General features: G+C 40.3%; 1 protein-coding gene across 1 annotated transcript in view; it reads right to left on the reverse strand.

Annotated features, from left to right (window-relative positions):
- Positions 1-21,519, reverse strand: part of efna3a (ephrin-A3a) — a 104,348-nt gene that overhangs the window by 48,243 nt on the left and 34,586 nt on the right. The gene's annotated exons all lie outside the window — the stretch shown is intronic.

Raw genomic sequence — 21,519 nt, forward strand, 5'->3', positions numbered from 1 at the left:
TTCAGCAGCAGAGACGAGCCATAAAACTGTTTCATGCCACTTGTAATAAATGCTACATGCAGCTTTCAGTAGCAGTCACAAAATGGGGCACCTTTAAATAATGCTAGACACAATTTTACCTTAACCCCTTAAACTCCCAGGATCTGTCAGCAGCACAGACTTACAATAAACTGTTTCCTAACTACATGCACTGGCCTATTAGTGTGACTGTAGTTCATGAATAATGTATTATAATTACTGAATAATGAACTTTAGGATAAATGACTCATATAGAGAGCCATAAGATCGAGGACTTACTCCTGCTAAAAGCCTTGACACCCACACCCGCGATTACAAGCGAGAGCACATGGCAAAACTCAGGAAGAAACAAGGACATGGTAGAGGTTTCTAAATCAAAAGGAATGGAAGAAATATAACACGATGAAGGCATGGAGGCACAGAAGGAGGATGAGAGATGGAGAGAAGAGAGAGAGAGAGAGAGAGAGAGAGAGAGCACACAGGATCTATTCCTGGAGCTTGGAGCATGTATGGAGTTTAATGGAGCCAGTTAACGCACTGATGCGTACTCACTCACCTCAGAGAAAGTTACAGGGCTGATGTTAGATAACTGTTACACGTTTTATCTGCGTAACATTTACGTATTTCACTGTAGGGTTGAACATATGATTAACTGTGCTTAAGGAAACAAAAGATTTTGGAATCAAACTCTGATTATTGTTTATTGTAATCATCATAACATTATAAACTTAACATCATTCTCTTTATTGTTTTAATAAGGAACCAGCTACGTTTTATTATAATCTTACTAAAGACTGAATAAATCACTAATCTAAATGTCACTCAGCTTCATTCATTTTTGTGTGTTTTGACTGTTCATGCTGTTCATCATTAAAAACTAATCATTTTAAAGGTTTGGTGTGTGAATGATGTGAACGATCTGAGTTGAAACAAAAATGTCTACCAGTTCACATTAGCCAGATTTGACTGGTATCATGTTCTCATGTGGCTGGGCAGTGGAGGCTCAGGTGGTTATGGCTCTGGGATGTTGATTGGAGGATCAGAGGTCAAGCCCCAGCACCACCAATCTCCACTGTTGGGCAACTGAGCAAGGCCCTTAACCCTCTCTGCTCCAGGGGCACTGTATCATAGCTGCCCCTACGCTCTGACCCCAACTCTCTCAGCTGGGATATGCAAAGAAAAGAATTCCACTGTGCTGTAATGTATGTGTGGTGATAATAAAGGCTTCATTCCCCATCAAGCCCTCAGTTCTCATATCAGCATCTCAGTTAATGAGTGACTGGTGTGAATTTAGATGCAAAATGACTGATGCTTTTTTATTATATTTATCTTTACTATGTGCAGTTGGTTGAAAATGCTAGTTACCTGACCGTTACTGCTATAAATATTCTGGATGAACATCTCTTTCCAGATTTATTCCCTCTTTGCTGTTATAATAAGCTCCACTCTTCTGGGAAGGCTTTCCTCTAGATCCAGCCACAAGAGCATTAGTGAGGTCAGTAGAAATATAGCACCTTGGGTTTGGGAAGTGCATCATCTTAACCATGCTAGCAGCACATTAGACACATTCACTCTAATTAGCTGGAGGCTTGGAGATATTATGGGTGAATGGAGGGAAACCAGAGACCCAGTGTTGTGTGTCCAGTTAATACAGCAGGCTTAACTACAGTGAAAGAAACTCACATTAGCAACCCAGTTACAGCCCAATCAGTGGGGAAAAATGCAGAACCTGGCCTGGAGAAGGGGGTAATGCTAATGTACAACCCATCTCCATGGAGCATTTAGCAGACTCAGGGATTTATTACAAATACTGCATCATCATACAGTATGTCACTTTGTGAATTCAGCAAGGTCTGGACGTGTGTGCACACGTGGACACAAAGATATCCAGGTGATTCTCACCACACCTGGCTGAAACACGGCGGGAAACAGAGATGAAACCTTAGGTAAAGTTAAAACTAGGGCAGCTCCACAATCATAAAATCTATATTTTTCCAAAGAACTAATTACCTCTCTTAAAGTCTATATAGTGTTTAGCTATTTTTCTTAAAACATATTATTTAACACCTTTTCTAATTTATTTTTTAATCTGCTGTTACACTAATAGGAAAAGTGTAGAAGTCTGGAGGAGAGGTCCTAGGTTTTTATGGGACCGACTATTGCCATTAGAGGGGGGGGCATAAAAGGGCGGAGAAACAGAGAGAGAGGAACACATAAATGGGGGGGGGGGTAAAAGAGGAGAGGGGCAGGGTGGTGAAGTACAAAAAAAGTTTAAGAAAAGATGATATAGTACGCAAAAATAAAAGTATGAGCAAAGAACAGATGGATGGATAAAGATAAGAAAGGTGAAAAAGGTTTGTGTCACTTTCCTTCCTCTCTTTACCCCTTAAGTTTCTCCATCACTCCATCTGTTGGCAGTAACCTTCACCAGGAGGTCACATGGGAGATGATGAATGGAAACAGAGACAGGAGAGAGGCGAAGATGAGAGCGAGAGAGAGAGAGAGAGAGAGAGAGAGAGAGAAAGACAGGAGAGGCGAAGATGAGAGAGAGAGACAGAGAGAGAGAGAGAGAGAGAGAGAGAGAGATAAGCAATCGCTCTCAATTTTCATTAAGCTAAACCCGGCTTGTGAGCTCTTCCTTTTTTCTTTCTGCTTTCTTTCACGGTTTAGTAAATATGGTGTGCAATTAATTTGACAAATATTCAGATGACTAAAAACATGACCCGGCAGTGCATATGATCACATGAAGCTTGTTAATTCAAAGTGATTTTTCACTCTTATTCCAACTGCTCTGTGGCAGACACAACTTTCATTAAGGTCTGAATTTTAATCAGGGCCCAAACAGGAAGCGGCTGTTACAGAGTCTGTCAAATGTAAGTGTAAAAATGAGTCTGGACACATTAATGGGCCAAGAGCCAGTACATTATCCAGTGTTAATGGGGACCAGTAACTTGAGCTGATATGAACAATACTGGCCCAGACTAGATTCAAAATTAGAAATGCGGTTATTCCCGTAATGAATTGTTAATGCTTTCTGACCTGTAGGCTTCTACTGCAGAAGTCATTCCGGTATGTCAAAGCTGTTCCAGTACTTATGCTAATTAATCTACATTTAGAAGTCATTCTGTAAGTTCTCCTGACATGAGGGTGAAATGATGAGAGCAGGGTCTACTGACCTTACTCATCTTCTACTTCTTCTTCTTTTCTATTCATCCTTTACTCTTTATATGCCTCCAGGTCCTCAGTGTCTCACTATGACTGTTTTATTAGGCTGAGTAGTATGGGATTTGACAGGATCTAAATCTCTTTAAGATGTTCGATGCCGATTTTCTCTCCACGTCTTTCACCTGACAACAATCCAGTCCTTTCTCTATTCCCTTCTCTCCTGCATGACTGCTTCATCCCTTACGCAATCCTTCTCTCTTGCTCTGTTTATCCAAAGCACAGTTTCTAAATTCCCTTCCTCGGTTGCCTTCACGTTTTCCTCCTGCTCGCCCTCACTCATCTTCTCTTCTGCCCACATTCTAGTTTTCTTCTCCCCTCTATTCGGCTACGTTATTACTGAATCCACCCCAGTTCAGACTCAATCAGCGGCCTGTGCTCCACTGACCTGCATGCAGCTATTGCTATATTCACAGGTGAGATGAAACACTTGCTTGGTGAGTCTCTCCTGCCTCTCATTCTCCTTCAGCTGTCCTGAGTAGAATAAATAAAGGCACGTCTCTCTCTCTCTCTCTCTCTCTCTCTCCTTTCTTTTATTGTTTCTTTAACACCTGGTGCTGTCAAGGTGCTTCCTCCAGACGCAGACATGCCTCAGAAAGCAGCACAATGCAACATGTGCTTAATGCAACTATATAAAAATAAGTATATTTATAAATATATGTATTAGTCAGATATGTAAAACCATACAACGTGCTAACAGAAACAAAGAGTCAATCGAGTGTACGTTCATAATATCTAAAAAACTATAAACCAGGTATCAGTACTGATTAATAGACAAAACAGGAATTATAAATAACTGAGAGGACAAATGCAAAAATATAAAAAAAAAGACACAAGCATGATAGATATGTGAATGATATGGTAGTGATGATTCCCAAAAACTAAGGATTTAATCATTTAAATGATTTGATCATTAATGGAATAGTTTTGTCTTTTTGTCTCACATTATGCCTCCATTTATCTGTAACCTGTAATGTTTTTCTAACCTCCACATCTCCCTACACTGCAGTGCCCTCTGTCAGGGTGGATTTAAAGTAACTCAACCTCCATACTCCTCTCTCTCTCTCTTTCTCTCTCTCTCTCTCTCTTTCTCTTGCTCTCCCTCCTATTCTTCCACCCTCCTTGACCTGTCTTCTCAGGGCCCCAGTAGGAGACCTTGTTCCTCAGCATTGCTCCACTGAACATGACTGACATACAGAGGAAACAAAAAAGTCAGTGTGCACAACACAATGAAAGGAGAGAAGACAGACAGACGGAGAGAGAGAGAGAGAGAGAGAGAGAGAGAGAGAGAGCGAGATGGGGAGGGTGTGAGCAGAGTAAGTCCCCAAACTGTGATTTATGATCAGTTGTTCTCCAATTACACTCCGATCAAAGCTCCCTGTCTACAGCGAGGCTCCTTCACTCGAGAACCGTCTTGTGCAAGTGCAAACTCACGCTGAGACCTTCAGCAAAGTCCCAAAGTGACCATATGTCATTGGATTGTAGCTTCTCTTTTTCAAAATGGAAAAACAAAAGCAGGGTTCTCTTTCAGGACTTTTGTGTAACAAGGAAAATCCTCCAAGGGAAGAAATTTTTAGCAGAATGTTTGACCTCTGCTGCATCTAGCATCAACACCCCAAGAGGAAGAGTGTTGGTGGCTTCTGCTGTGACCTGAAGAAATTCAGTAGCTGGCCTTAATTAGATTTTTCTTCCAACAATACAGCTAGCCAAGCCAAACATAGTGAACAGATAAAAATGTATTAAAGCGTAAGTTAAACAGTGGCTACTGCTAGCTATTACCAGGACCAGGGTCCCCTGTTTGATCCTGAGAGCAGGTTACTGCCTAGCTTGCATGGGTTTCCTCTGGGTTCTCCATTTTCCTGCTAAAACAATGGAAGTAGGTGGATTGTCTATCATTCCTGGGTGTGAATGAGTGCATGAATGGTGCTCTGTGTCAGACTAGCATCCCATCCAGGATGAATGTTCCCAGTTTGCACTCCAGTAGGCTCCAGATTGCCCAACAATCCAGACTAGGATAAAGCTGGTACTGAATTGGTTAAACAGTTGTGATGAACTGGAACACCGACTGAACCCCAGACCTCCTCACTCTCACAACATCAGTGTCTGATCTTATTAATGCTCTTGTAGCTGAATGATCACTAATCCCTACAGACACACTCCGACATCTAGTGGAAAGAGAAGAGTGGAGTGTGTTATAACAGGCCAGGGATGCACAAACATTTAGCCACACACTGTATCTACAGTATTAAGGCTCTGTACAGTACCTATTCCATTTAACCACATAAGCTCATTTTACACAAGTATCCAATTAAATGGTTGGATTTTATTTATTTTGAAGAGTGTGGTATTTGTACAAAGTCACGCACATGACATCTACAACATCATCCTTTTTTTTCTTTACGCTATTCTATTCTACAATCAGTTTTTCATTCCATTACACCGACTCATTGAGTATTGCGTACTGGACCACAGAAATGCTCTCAGCACACATGATTCAGGTCAACTAGTGTACAAACCCATCATGAGGTGTAACTGGAGCTGACCAACCCACTAACCCTGCAGTGCAGACATCAAACATCTTACATCATGCAGGAGATTTTTTTCCCCTCAAAATGGAAGTCAATTAAATGTTCAGATTTTAATTAAGTTAATTTTAATTTTATAGCAATTACATTTTTTGTACACCAGACAGAAAAATGAGAGATTCCATTAAATAAATTAATTAATTAATATTGTGCTTTAAATGAAAACTGTTTGACTCACACCTCCAGGGTTCAGGGTTTGATTCCCGTCTCCACCGTGTGTGGAATTTGCATGTTCTCTCAGTGCCTCTGGGGTTTCCTCTGGTGATCCTGGTTTTCTCCCCCAGTACAAAGACATGCTGTAGTCTGACTGGCTAAATCATCTGTAGTGTAGTTAATGTGAGTGTGTGTGTGTGATTGTGCCCTGAGATAGACTGGCATCCTGTCCAGGGTGAACCCTGCCTTGAGTCTCCTGGGATAGACTCCAGGTTCCCTGTGACCTAATAGGATCAGGGATGTAGAGGATGGATGGTTGGATGAATGGATGAATGGATGGATGGTTGGATGAATGGATGGATGGATGGATGGTTGGATGAATGGATGGATGGTTGGATGAATGGATGGATGGATTGATGAAAAACTGTCCTTTAATGACAAGGGTTTTAGGGATTTACAGAAGGGTAGATTTCATCTACTCCCTTCAATGTAGCTTACTCCAAACAATCGATTTTTCTTCACGATTAAATAAAGGAAGATAGAAAATGGAACAAGAAAAACGACGTGTGTTAACTATTGGGAATAATTATGGCATTAATCCAGTAAACAAGTGTATGAAAATTAGCGTGTTGCGATGAACGACTGCACTGCGGTTCATGCGGCTGTGAGGCAGGTCATGACAGGTGGCTGTGCTACGTGACTGTCATTACAGCTCACATCCCTAATGCTCCAGGGAGGGGGGCATATTACTGCTAAATCATGCATCGTTAGTTCACAGTGTGAAAACAGTGAACAGGTTACACACTAACAGGGGATCTTTAATGTGTTTATACTTTGTTTCGGAGGGTTTATGGAGCACGGAGCTCAAAATATGTACAGTCAGGTTTATAAATATTAAAATATTGAGCTGAGTTTCAGATTCGTTATTTCAGTTCAGCTTCAATATACAGTGCAGACAGTTAAAATAACAATAAGACATGTCCTTGTCCTAATATTTATAGACTTGAATGTACGTCTTTTGAGCCACATGCTTCATAAACACTCAAACAAGCATAAAGACATTTATTACAAAGATCCCCTGTAAAAAAAAGTGCAGACTTTCAGCTTTAATCTGAGGTCATCAACCTCCAAATCCGGTGAACAGTGAAGGAATCTTTTTATATTTGTTTCTCCCCTTTTAAAGGGACAGAAAGTAATCGGACAATCGGCTGCTCGGCTGCACACTCCCCACCCAAGCGTGTGCTATTCCCTCATTATTTCAGTTACAAGAAGAAAAAAGGTCTATGTTTGACTCCAAGCATGGCATTTGCAGTTGGAATTAGTCACAATGTGAAGTCCAAAGAGCTGTGACTGCCAGTGAAGGCGGCCATCATTATGCTGAAAAATCAAAACAAACCCAGTACAGAGATAACAACAACATTAAGGAGCCAAATCAACTTTTTTTTTGAAAGAAAAAGAACACTGGAGCTCAGGAACACGAAAAGGTCTGAAAGAGACCCAAGGTGAAAACAGAAGAACTGAGAAGAAGTGAAGACATCTGCGGTAAAATTTTTAGCTTCTCATTAAAGCTGAACGTCGGCACTGTTCGTTATTTGATCATCTCTGACATACAGGGGTAATCAGCTAAACTAAAAAAACACCTCAGTCACTGTGAAATTATTCATGGCCAAGTTCCTCCACACCAAACTCACTCATCCATGTCTTTATGGACCTTGCTTTGGTCACTGGTGTGCAGTCATGTTGGAACAGGAAGGGGTCATCCCCAAACTGTTCCCACAAAGTTGAGAGCATGAAATTGTCCGAAATGTCTTGGTATGAAGCTGAAGCATTAAGAGTTCCTTTCACTGGAACTAAGTGGCCGAGCCCAACCCCTGAAAAACAACCCCTGAACTCAATGATTTGGAGGGGTGTCCCAAAACTTTTGGCAATATAGTGTACATGTGATTACTGGAGATGACGTTGTTTCCAGCAAGAAATGGCTCATTGTTTGCAGTCAATTGTGTTATTCTTTTATTATACTGTTTGAGTCACAAATCAGAATTTTTCATTATGAAAAAAAGTATAACAAGGACTGACTTCTGCTGTTCTATAGTAAACACTTGATGTAATAAAGTTGATATTATGATGATGTGATGGATTAATATGAACACATGTACAGTATATCTGTTTATTGTCTCTAGATGCAAAGCAAAATACAGGAGATTAACATTTTTGTAATCATATTAAATGTAATTATATACACCTACTTAAAGCCATATATTAACAAATGATCCAAATAATCCAAATGATAAAGTAAATCATGAGGAAACAACCAAACACTGCAGTGCAGAGTAATACATATCAGAGTGGAGGGTGATACAGGAAAACAACACCGGAGATAATCAAGAGCGAAAATAACATTCCGAAATGGTAAATCCTCACAAAGAGTCAGAAAGAGGTCAGGTATATACACAGAAAAGTGATTGAGTTGTAATAAGAAACTGAGCGAGAGCAAGACAATGTACTGGATCTGAACTGGATTGGAATCGAAGAGGCTCCTGGATCTGGATGTTACGACTGTACAACTGACACCACAAAACAACCTACACCTCAGAAAGACAATCTCAGAAGACCTGGTTAGATGTTAGGTTTCATCACAGAACTCATTAAGAAAGAAGTGGCTGTGATGATGAGAAAATGAGAAAAGTGTCAGTAGCAGCACGCAAACCCTAGGAATTATATCTGGCAGTGGCATGGGAACATCTAGGCCTCTGCCTGGAGAAGGTGGAAGGTGTAGCTGTGAGTATAAGTCACCTTTTTTGACCTTTTCACACCAGGAGATGCTGCAGAATATGTGATGTAATGGTCTTGTCCACCCTATGGAGTAATGGTCATGGTCTTGTCCACCCTATGGAGTAATGGTCATGGTCTTGTCCACCCTATGGAGTACACACTACCTTGGAGTTTCCACATATTGTTGTGGCTTTACTCCATAGGTTTACAGACTGAGCTAATTATCTGAATATCTGATTTTCCTGTAGTGGAGTTTGCACTCAGATCAAGAATTTAGAGCAAACTTTGCTGCTATTAAATATTAAAAAATTACAGTAAACAAATTAATTAAGGAAGCCTTTGACCAATAATTGTGAATTGTATAGTAAATTTAATTGTCAGTACATTAAACAATTGTTATTTCTGGTTCTGGCTAGTTAAACCAGTTCTAGCTGGTTAAACTGGTTCTGGCTGATTAAACCGGTTCTAGCTGGTTAAACTGGTTCTGGCTGATTAAACCGGTTCTAGCTGGTTTAACTGGTTCTGGCTGATTAAACCGGTTGTAGCTGGTTAAACTGGTTATACAGCATTACAAGATCTATTATCTATATATACTGTAACCACACAGGGATGTTTCATTGTGCATCATTACACTCATCCATGTTTACCACTTCCTCCTTAAAACACTTAGTACAGCTGTAGAAACAACAGTGATACTTTTCAGGAATATAACTTTCAGCTTAAAATATTTCAAAAGCTCATAGAATGAGGATAAATAGGAAGAAGGGAAGCCAATTTTACCTTTTAGCACCATTAACAGAAATGTCCAGATAGACAGCTAGCCGAGGTGCTATAAAGTGAATGCGTCTTCTTCAGTATGTATGTCGGCTAGGCGGCTGAGTATAAATTCACTGCTACTGCACTCTTGCTCTAACTATATTGCTTAATTCTGTGTGACTGCGACTTTCCTCATACAGGCGGGATAAAGAGAATACCCCTAGACTTACAAGAAACAAAACTGGACCTTGGGAGTCACTTTGATTATATTCTTCAAGTAGCTAACCCATAATTTGTTCATCAAGCTAGTGATTGTTAGTGTCTATGATGCAAATATTTTACATTATCAAGTAGATCAATGCCATCGACGTGGAAGTCCAGTCCTTCATGTTAGTAAATACCCAAAAGATTAGCCTTTATACTCCCAAATAACACAGGAGATGATTAATTAGCATATGGACCTTGAATGAAGGCATTTTCCTCATCTCACATGTCCAGACACACAGGAAACCTCACTTCCTGCAAAGATTAATGGAGAAGTTTAACAAAACTTATGTGTAACAAAATCTTTCAATGTATGTTTATTGTAGCTAACATTAGAAAAATATCGATATGTGTGATGACATCACGAAGACAACAAAAGGAGGATCCAAACGTGGTGTAAAGTTAATAAAAGAGCAAGCAGATATTCCAGTAAAACAGGCAGAGGCAAAAACAGTGAAAGGGGCAGTAATCCAAAACCTGAACAGCAGTCAGCGAGGAAGAAGTACAAATACACAAACCCAAAAGGTGAGAATCCAAAAAAACAAAGCAAGGGGGCAAAACACAAAGAAACAATAGGCATAAAAATACACAGATTGGTACATAGGCTAGCTAACAATACTTCAAATAGTGGTGAATGTGAGTGTGGCCTATATACCCCATGACCCGGATGTTCTCAGTACTCAGGTGAGGTCGGAGGGGGAAGTGTAGTTGACGTTACAATATGATTAACATCAACTATATTTATTTATTTGACGCAAAAATTCTAGCTGAAAAAAAAACTCCTATGCTTTCAGGTTTTTCTTCGCAAAAGGGCTTGAACTAAAAATAACAATTTACAAATGATCTGAATGTTAATCAGAAAGTGAGTAAATGACACTTCACAGCAGAATCCGGCTCATCGTGTGTGTGTGTGTGTGTGTGAGCAGATAGTATTAGCTTCCAACCCTAAGATGGTAGGATTGCTTCTTTTACTGTATTTTTAGGCTTTTCAGTTCTGATGAATCACAAGCAGGCAAAAAAAATAAATAAAAAATCGACATCGCACAAACCAAGAAGCAGCTCTTTAACCGTGCATGAAATCCAAGCTCTGACAGAAAATTTTGCAGATTTTGTAGTCCAGCTAATTAAACCATCAGAGCACATCTGTGTGCCACTGCATCACTGTTGGAAAAAAAAGATCAGATTTGAGGTATGCACCTTTAATCCTCAGCTTTATAACGAAAAAAAAAGGTGAGACTTTCACAGATGACAGCTAACTGTAGTCGTACATGGATCTCTAAGCAAAATGAATAGAAATGTCAGTAGATTCTGCTGATAGAGATCTGGAGTCCTACATTTTAGTCTTAGCTTTTTTTTGTGTGCCAGTCTGAGTCTGGATGCAATTAGAGTTAAATCGCAGCACTCCTTTATTCCCAATGTGCTTCACGTTGGTTAAATTATTCTGTGCAGCCTGCAGTGCTGCAGAGACTGTGGAGAGAGTTATTGTTAGCGTGTCACTCAGCCCCACATAGCACTGCTGCTACATCGCCTTGTAGATGACCAAGTCCTAGAGAAACCTCCTGTCTTTTGTTTTGTACGTTCATTTCTAAGCAGAAAGATCTTGGGTTTTTATTAGGGTAGAAAAAGGCCCTGGTGCTTTTACAGAGAAACATGGTAGGTAGCTTCTATAGAATTCTGCAGCATTCAACACTAATTGCTGCAACCATTTGGCAGGAGGGATGTGAGAGAAGGGAAAATGAGGAGGAAACTAACATGGTGGACAGCGGGCCATATCCCTTTCATTTCCATCACAGGATTTCTACCCTTTAACTGACAAACACTATTCACTGGTTCTCACAAAGACTGTACAATAGAAGTGTTAAGAAGTGTCCATCATCCGGCCTGTTTATGAAAGCACTGATTTTTAGCTACCTGTTTATGTGCACTGCTCTTTTTTTCCATTAGATTTTTCCAAAGGATTTCAATTCCATTCAATTTTATTTGTATCGTGTTTAAAAATGGAATGTGCGTCAAAGCAGCTTTTTAGAAATCCAGAACAAAGTCTGAATAAAAGTGACAAAGTTTAAAAATCCCTTTAAGTAAGTCTGAGGCTAGATTGGTGAGGGAAAAACTCCCTGAGACCACATGAGGAAGAAACCTTGAGAGGAACCAGACTGAGAAGGAAACCTCATCCTCATCTGGGTGCCAGAGAGTGAGAGTGAGAGTGAGAGTGAGAACTGTACAGGGATTGTGTAACCAGGAACTTTTGAGGAATACATTCGGAAAACTAGGGTTAATTCCATCCTGAGAAGCCATCAAACGTTCAGTGGCCTGACCACCAAAACAGCAGTTCAAAGCCGGCTCCATGGTTTCTTTCCAAGTGGTTCTTTCCACAGAAGTCCCATAAATCTCCAGGAAATCCAAATATTAACATCAGACTGTATTCAAACAAAAACACATTCAACTCTTCAGTTCTAGGCAACTGTCATGAAAATGAGTAAACAAAATGAACGGCTCATGCAATGAGAGTTTTGAGCTGAAAATTTCATTCAAACACGAGCCATATTTTTTAATATTCTGTATCCTGACAGTTGGTGTTTGGTGAAACCGTCTGTAGTGAGAAAACGTCGCTGAGACACATTCTGTTATGTCTGATAAGGCTGGAGAGTGATCGTTCACTAAGTTCCATATAGAACTCTTCAAATGTGGTCTGCACTCTTCAATTCAGTCCGCAGTAGATTTGGATGGACTGATGATAGAATCACAGAGCGACAGAGAGATGCCTATCGTGACGGCTATGGAGTTGATGCCTGTAGGAAAACATGGTGTCTACAACTTAGAGAAGAAAAAGTGTTGCATTGTGTAATATGTGTTTTTCCTTTCTTGCCTATTTTGTATCCTACATAAACCTTAATAACCTGCTGGCTGACTTTAGAGCAGAGCAACACCACATCTTTCTCTGATGCGTATTAGCTTCCCACGTCCGTGCTGACGAATGATGGAGCAGTGAACGTCTTCGGGTTGCAAAACATTAAATTGCATTAAAAACATCAAGTTGTTTATCAGGGTGAGTGAAAATATGGAAGGCAATGGAGGCACAGAGCACATGCATGTGTAGTTACTTCAGTTGAATAATGAGCTTAGTTACAAACATCTACTCCTGACCTGAACAGATAATTAATAAAAGAAAGGGAAAATGCTTGTTTACAGTAACAGGCTGCTTGTAATCAGTGAGTTTCCTGCAGGTCCTTTGATTTCAAAAGAAAAAGAAGAACACCATCAGTATCATCTCCACACAGTGGGAATCTTTTCTTTGCATATCCCAGCTGAGGAAGCACAAGGGTAGCTATTGTTTAGAGAGGGTTTAAGGGCCTTGTTTTGCCCAACAGTGGCAATTGGATGGTGCTGGGGCTTGAACCATGACCTTCCAATCAACAACCCTTAACCACTTGAGCCACCAACATGCAAGTAGGTGGACTGGCTCTACTAAACTGCATGTCTGGTGCCCAGCAATCTACACTGAATGCCTATGGTTCTTACTATAGACTCAAGATCTACTGTGATCAGGATAATCCAGTTTAAGATAAGACAACAGGCCAGATGTTGGTTGTGAGGAGGTGCAGCACAAAACATAACTGCAAAATCAGTCAAAAAGAGTCATCAAAAAACCTCAGCTCATATGAAGGTTGGTTTAGACAGGAAAAGTCTGATGTTTAGAGAATAAGCTATCATATTAATATATTAGTATATCCCTCCTCTATACACCGCTTGAATCTCGGCATGTCTGGCAGACATCATCATGGATAGCAGCTGATTATCAGAAACCTTATCCCAGCAAAACTAAACTGCTGATCAGACCAGGTGATTCATCCTCATGTCAGGATCTTGCAATCTCCCTGGACAACTCGCTGATCTTTCTTTCAGCCACTGCACCCAACCTTGCAGTAACCATGGACAATCAACTGTCCTTTTCCTCGCATGTTGCTAATCTGACACCTACATGTTGATTTCTCTTTTATAACATAAGAAGGATTCGTCCATTTCTATCCACACTGGCTGCTCAGGTTTCTGTTTCTTGTCATTTCAAGACTGGACTACTGCAACTCACTCCTGGCAGGTCTACCTCTGAGCTCAATTTCACCTCTACAAATGATCCAAAATACATCTGCATGAACTGCTTTCAACCTTCTGAAGTTCTCCCACACCATCTCACTGCTCTGCTGCCTCCACTGGCTTCCAGTAGCTGAATGCATCAGATTTAATACTCTGATGCTTGCCTACTAAGCCAAAAACAGACCAGCACCCTCTTACCTCAAAACCCCCTTACCACACCTCACACTGCACCTCGCTCCCTCAGATCCTCCAGCACTGCTCGACTGGTCCCACCACTCTTTTCTGTTCTACCAAGGTGGTGTCAGTAATGGTGGTTTTAGTCAGTAATAAATACATCTATTTTTTTTTTTATTTGGAATAGGCTTACAAACACAGCACATTTACACACTCCATTTTTTACTTTGGCGAAATCATTTAAGCATGATGTTGATGTTCACTCGTGCAATGCTGACTCTCACTAACAGGAAGAGGAATCAATGTATAATAAAGGCGTGAAATAGGCAGCAAAGATCAATCATTTGTTTATTCCTAGTGAAAAGGTTTATCAACACAGTCACCATAGACTGTGATTATGTACAGGAAATGATTTTTTTTTTCTAAGCAGAATAACAATGCATGGATCAAAACTCACTTTTCTTCTCTTCACTACACAGAAACCTAATTAGTATGTATGCAAAGACATGCATATTATAGTTGCTCTGCCTGTAAGTGTTCCTCACAGTTTTTCAGCAACCTTTGTGCTGATCTCCCAAATGACTCGCCCATCAGTGGCTGCCCTTGACAGCATTAAGGAATATCAATCACATCAGACTGACACGTATTCCTTTATAAGAAGATACTCTGAGTAAAACATTACAGCTGATTGGACTAGTCTGATATGTGAATATGAGAAAAAGAGCATGTGATAATTGCCTTTACAAATGAGAAAGGCTGTAGAATATATCATTTTCTATTTGTTAATTGTTTTGTCAATAATGAAATGTAAATCGACTCTATGTGGAACGACTTAACCTTAAACATCTTTTTACTCTGCTGGAGTTTCTCCTCTAGGGCTAATCTAATGATTATTTCCTGTTCCCAATCACAAAAACTAATTTAAATGACAATAAAACATCCTTGAAATAAATCCTAAATGACAATAAACAATGCGTCATCGTTAATCGTAATAATCCAGAACTGAACAGGATTAAATAAACCCGCCATATTAAACTATAACAACAGGAAGCTTGATCCCCAGAGCAGCCCCATGATGTAATATTCAATTCCCAAAACCTCCAAGCAAGTAACACTAAAGATGACGGAGATCTTCTCAACTCAAAGCTCCTCCGAAGTTCAGAAATAACATCGCATTAATCTATACATGATCAGTAAACCAAGTAGCGCTTCTTATCTTGAGTTACGTGTATGGATAGCAGTGGGCGTGGCCAAGTGTCAGGTGGGTTAAACAAGCAGGTAAAATCATGATTCTCACCTGTATGTGATTGCAGTGAGATGAAGTGTGATTTTTTTTTTTTTGAGGAAGAAGGGAATGCTATGAACTAGAGACAGGGATGGACAGAGAGGTCTACACACACACACACACACACACACATGAGATTTGTTGATGACCTTGAGCAAGGTGGAATCCTGAAATACACTATATTGCCAAAAGTATTCGCTCACCCATCCAAATAATCAGAATCAGGTGTTCCAATCACTTCCATGGCCACAGGTGTATAAAATCAAGCACCTAGGCATGCAGACTGTTTTTACAAACATTTGTGAAAGAATGGGTCGCTCTCAGGAGCTCAGTGAATTCCAGCGTGGAACTGTGATAGGATGCCAGCTGTGCAACAAATCCAGTCGTGAAATTTCCTCGCTCCTAAATATTCCACAGTCAACTGTCAGCTGTATTATAAGAACGTGGAAGTGTTTGGGAACGACAGCAACTCAGCCACGAAGTGGTAGGCCACGTAAACTGACGGAGCGGGGTCAGCGGATGCTGAGGCGCATAGTGTGAAGAGGTCGCCAACTTTCTGCAGAGTCAATCGCTACAGACCTCCAAACTTCATGTGGCCTTCAGATGAGCTCAAGAACAGTGCGCAGAGAGCTTCATGGAACGGGTTTCCATGGCCGAGCAGCTGCATCCAAGCCATACATCACCAAGTGCAATGCAAAGCGTCGGATGCAGTGGTGTAAAGCACGCCGCCACTGGACTCTAGAGCAGTGGAGACGCGTTCTCTGGAGGGACGAATCGCGCTTCTCCATCTGGCAATCTGATGGACGAGTCTGGGTTTGGCGGTTGCCAGGAGAACGGTACTTGTCTGACTGCATTGTGCCAAGTGTAAAGTTTGGTGGAGGGGGGATTATGGTGTGGGGTTGTTTTTCAGGAGCTGGGCTTGGCCCCTTAGTTCCAGTGAAAGGAACTCTGAATGCTTCAGCATACCAAGACATTTTGGACAATTCCATGCTCCCAACTTTGTGGGAACAGTTTGGAGCTGGCCCCTTCCTCTTCCAACATGACTGTGCACCAGTGCACAAAGCAAGGTCCATAAAGACATGGATGACAGAGTCTGGTGTGGATGAACTTGACTGGTCTGCACAGAGTCCTGACCTCAACCCCATAGAACACCTTTGGGATGAATTAGAGCGGAGACTGAGAGCCAGGCCTTCTCGTCCAACATCAGTGCCTGACCTCACAAATGCGCTTCTGGAAGAATGGTCAAAAATTCCCATAAACACACTCCTAAACCTTGTGGACAGCCTTCCCAGAAGAGTTGAAGCTGTTATAGCTGCAAAGGGTGGACCGACGTCATATTGAACCCTATGGATTAGGAATGGGATGTCACTTAAGTTCATATGCGAGTCAAGGCAGGTGAGCGAATACTTTTGGCAATATAGTGTATCTGGACAGTGTTTTATGTTGGTTTTTCTGTCAATTGTTGAAAGCTCACTGAAAAATTCTAGTAGAAAAAAATCAAGCAAGCCTGAAGTTCTGTCAAAGTCCATCTGTCTGCTCCACCTCTGACTTCCCAGCCACCTTCACACATACACACACACACACACACACACACACACACACCGGGGTCTACAATGTTGTGTATACAAGCATCTTTAGCTCACTACGCACACTTGGCACTTTATTAGGAACACCTTGACACCTGCTCGTTCAATTATCCAATCAATGTTAATTATCTAATCAGCCGATTGTTCCACAGCAGCAGCACAGTGAATACCCTCGTCAGATCCAGATCCAGATTAACAGCTTCACTTACAATGCTGTGAAAAAGCATTTCCTGATTTTTTTTATTTTTTCACATATTTGTCAGACTTAAATGATTCAGATCATCAACCAAATTTTAATATTACACAAAGATTAGCTGAGTAAATACAAAATCATAGAAAAAAAAGATACCTGGCCCTAGGTGAAAAAGTTATTGCCCCCTAAACCTAATAAGTAGCTTTCACAGCACTGTGGAGGAATCTTGGCCCACACTTCTTTAAGGGATTATTTGTTTTTAGCCACGCTGTTTTTTTTTTAGCATGAAATACCTGTTTAAGGTCATGCCACAGCATCTCAATGGGATTTAAGTCCAGACTTCCACTCCAAAACCTTATTATTATTATTATTTTTTGAGCATTCAAAGATGGACTTGCTGGTGTGTTTCGGATCATTGTCCTGCTGCATAACCTAATTGAGCTTGAGCTTAAGGTCATGAACTGATGGCTGGATATTCTCCTTCAGGATTTTCTGGTAGAGCAGAGAATTCAAGGTTCTATCAATTATGGCAAGTCGTCCAGGTCCTGAAGGTGACCAGACCATCAGACTACCACCTCCATGTTTGACTGTTGTTCTTTTTATAAAATGCTGTGTTAGTTTTATGCTGCATGTAAAGGGTGTAAGTGAAAATGTAATCCAGCTTTTCCAAAAAATGTAGGTTTGGGCAGTTTTTTCCATCAGGTGAGGAGCGGTTCTGTGGGTGGAAACGCCTCCGAGGACAGAGGAGTGCTTCAAGCCAGGAGGAAGGATACAGTACCTTAAATATAACCACTGTTTCCAGCTGTGCTGAGAAGAAAAGCAAGGATACAGGATCAAACCCAAACATTTGAAGACTGGAAAAAGACCAGGTGAATTTGTTCTGATCTTCTCATCTGTCACTTTCTTTGAGCTCATGATAACCATAGTTTCCTGTTCCTGGCCGCTGGGAGAGCAGCCTGATGTGGTCTTCTGCTCGTCCTCCTCAAAGGTTCAATGTCTTGAGATGATTTTCTGCTCAGCACAGTTTTAAAGAGTTACTGTAAATCTGGCCATTTTTTTTCACATTCTGTGTAAACTCTGTAAATCCCAGGAGATCAGCAGTTTCTGAAATACTCAGACCAATTCACCTTTATTTCAGTGCCTCAGATTAGCCATAACCTTCCTGCATATGATTATACATATTGCACTGTGATTGGTTGATCAAATAATTACTTCACTGTGTATATATGTGTATACAACAGTGCAATAACAATTCAGTATGTGCAGTAACCTAATGAAATTGTTTAAATGAAATATATTATTATATTATAAGATTATTATTGTTATTTTTCTTTTTCTTCTGTATTTATATAGATCTCTTAATCTCTGCTTCATATTTGCATGTTTTTTCTTGAGGCTGTAACATGGAAATTTCCCCAATGTGGAACGAATAAAGCTTTATCTTATCTTATCTTATCTTATCTTATCTTATCTTATCTTATCTTATCTTATCTTATCTTATCTTATCTTATCTTATCTTATCTTATCTTATCTTATCCTAATAAAGTGCTGGGGAAGTGTATTATCCTGGTAAATCTATAACACTGCCAACTATACATCACTCATCACAGTTAGCTGGCCAACAAAAGACGACATCCAAAAAAAAAAAAAGAAAAGACAATATAAACCACTTAGCATATTTCAATATACTATACTATACTGAATTAAGTATTATTTCAATTCAGATGACTTTTGTGTGAAACGTCAAATCTTTTTTTTTTCTGTCTCTATATATTCTGGGTGAAATCAGTCGGTGTGTATTTTGTTTATCTAACTTTTTGAGAAATAGTTTCCAGCACAGCTCCATGTGGTGCAATAATGAAATTCTTCAGCAGCTTATTACAAACCCAGAACAACGGGAAAACCGAGCTCTTACATGACGACACATTTCTATTGTTAGATAGGTAAAAAAAATTAAAAATCATATATAATCATATATGACCGGCCGTAACCTGAATCCCGGAAACTGACCTGAACTACGCTGTCGGTTGTATAGAGATGAGGGAGGACCCCTAACACACCCCCAGCTCATACATTCCACTACCCATCCTATCAGAAACAGAGTCCCCTGTCAGTGGCACAGTGTAATTTAGAATTAATACGACACTAAAACTTTTAATTCAAAAGCGCTGCCTTAGGGACACAGGCATTTGCATACAAATGAACACAATTTCCTGTTTGTTCCGTATGCAAATGAGAGCAACAAAAAATGTAACAGGTTCAGAGGTGTGTGTGTGTGTGTGTGTGTGTGAATGGAAGATTTGCTTGGCAGCTCAAGCTGAGCGTAGTGTGTATGTCATATGCCAGGGCACCCAACCGAGCGCTTTAAACACAGCCCCGTCTGAGCTATCAGGCTGGGGCAGGAGGTGAGTTCAGCCCATCCTAGAGGAAAAGTTCATCCTTGGGGAGGCTCTTCTATGTGTGTGTGTGTGTGTGTGTGTTTTACTGGCGACCTTTCCTTCTGCCACTCACGCATGCACCTGAGCACAACAGGAGGGAATGCTGCTCGTGTCTCGGTCTGAACCGAACTTCAGTTACACGTGAAGGTGTGCAGTGGGACAAGGTGCAGAGGAGGAGACGAAAGTGTTATCCCAAGGGCAGAGAATTAAGAACACATGACGTAATAAAAAAAACTGTCCAATTATTTAACAGCAGCATTAATATTCCTGTTGCAGTGACACACCAGTCGGAGCTTCTTACCAGTCTTTGTAGCCGTGGAAGGTTTCAACGTCCTTAAAAATGAAAGGCAGGACTGAATGATAACGCCTCCGTTCCTACGGTTCAGTGAGGAAGATCAGAAGAACTCATTCCATCCTTATCTCAATCATTCAACACCATGGGTGAGAACTGCTGACTTACTAACCGACAAACTAGTTTTTTTGTTTTGTTTTTTACCTATATTTCATCTAAATATAAACCCGTAAAATTTGCTTAAAATAGTAGAAAGGCTTGAAATTCACTGCCATGATCTGTATCTGCATCAGGATCTGTTTACTACGGTGGCTGAGAAGTGCAAAACAAAATAACAAATCAGAAAACACAACAATAATTCTGACAAAGTGGACAAGGTAGGTATAGTTTGTGAATGGAATTCTGCCCTCTGATTGGACGAGACATCTGTCACTCAGGATCTACAGGAAGTAGGAAATTGTTCTGCCATCACTTTGACATCACTTTTCAATAGTGCAACTTTAAATCTAAGAAAATAACAAACATATATTTATATTTATAAGAAAATGGAACTCATTCACTGCTACTGAGGAAGGAGGTTCATATGGTGTGATGTTGGATATACTGATAGCGTTTCATGGCTCTAAAAACACACCTGAAGAACAAAACTATTTTGTAGGCCAAACTATTCCAGATTAAAGGATGTAAGGAGCGCTATAAGAGCAGAGCTGTGTTCATACACACACCAATCCACTTTCTACTGCTACAGCTACTGCTGGACTTCCTGTAGATCCTGAGTGACCGATGTCTCGTCCAATCAGAGGGAAGAATTCCACTCGCAAACTAAACCTACCTTTTCCGCTTTGTCTGAATTGTCTGAATTAGTTTTGTTTTGCACTTCTCAGCCTCTATAGTTTAGTGCTTCAAGTGCTTTTGTTATTTGTGTCTGTTTCTGTAATCAAGTTTGCGCTTGAAGAGGAAGTGGATTGTAAGCAGAAGATTTTTTGTGAACCCTATTATTATTTCCTGGAAACACTGGAAATCAGTGCCAAACAACAGTGATACTGGAAAAAAAGTTATTTTTAATTCACAAATAACCCTCTATCTATCTATCTATCTATCTATCTATCTATCTATCTATCTATCTATCTATCTATCTATCTATCTATCTATCTATCTATCTATCTATCTATCTATCTGGTATGTAATAGGATAATGAATAAAGTCAGATGGCAGTGTTGTGTATTTACTGTGGATTTTTTCCATAATTGTGTCCACAACACATCCACATTATAACCAAAGTAGCGCTTCTGCTTCTGACTTGTCCACCGTAACGGCAGGGACGCTGTTTCACACCAGGAATCAGCAGAATTTCCCAGAAAAATAAAAAAAAAACATCAGTGCCATTCATCATATACAGTCTGTATGAACACTTTCAAGGCTTCTGCTTTGTCATACATAAACAACTGTGAAGGCCAGAAAATAGCTGCCAAGCTGAAGTTAACCCAAGATAATGACTTAAAATAATAAAACGTTAGACATCGCTGACTTGAACTGATGAATGTAAACATGGCTACCAGAGACGCCAGATTTCAAACCTGAAACATTGCACATTGGACAGCAGAAACTGTAAACTGTAATCTGATATTGGTTGCCAAGAATACCAAAATGTTAGCGAACAGTGATACAATGGAACCTCGGCATGCGAAT

Source organism: Hemibagrus wyckioides, linkage group LG12, assembly GCF_019097595.1.
Source record: "Hemibagrus wyckioides isolate EC202008001 linkage group LG12, SWU_Hwy_1.0, whole genome shotgun sequence".
NCBI lineage: Eukaryota > Metazoa > Chordata > Actinopteri > Siluriformes > Bagridae > Hemibagrus > Hemibagrus wyckioides.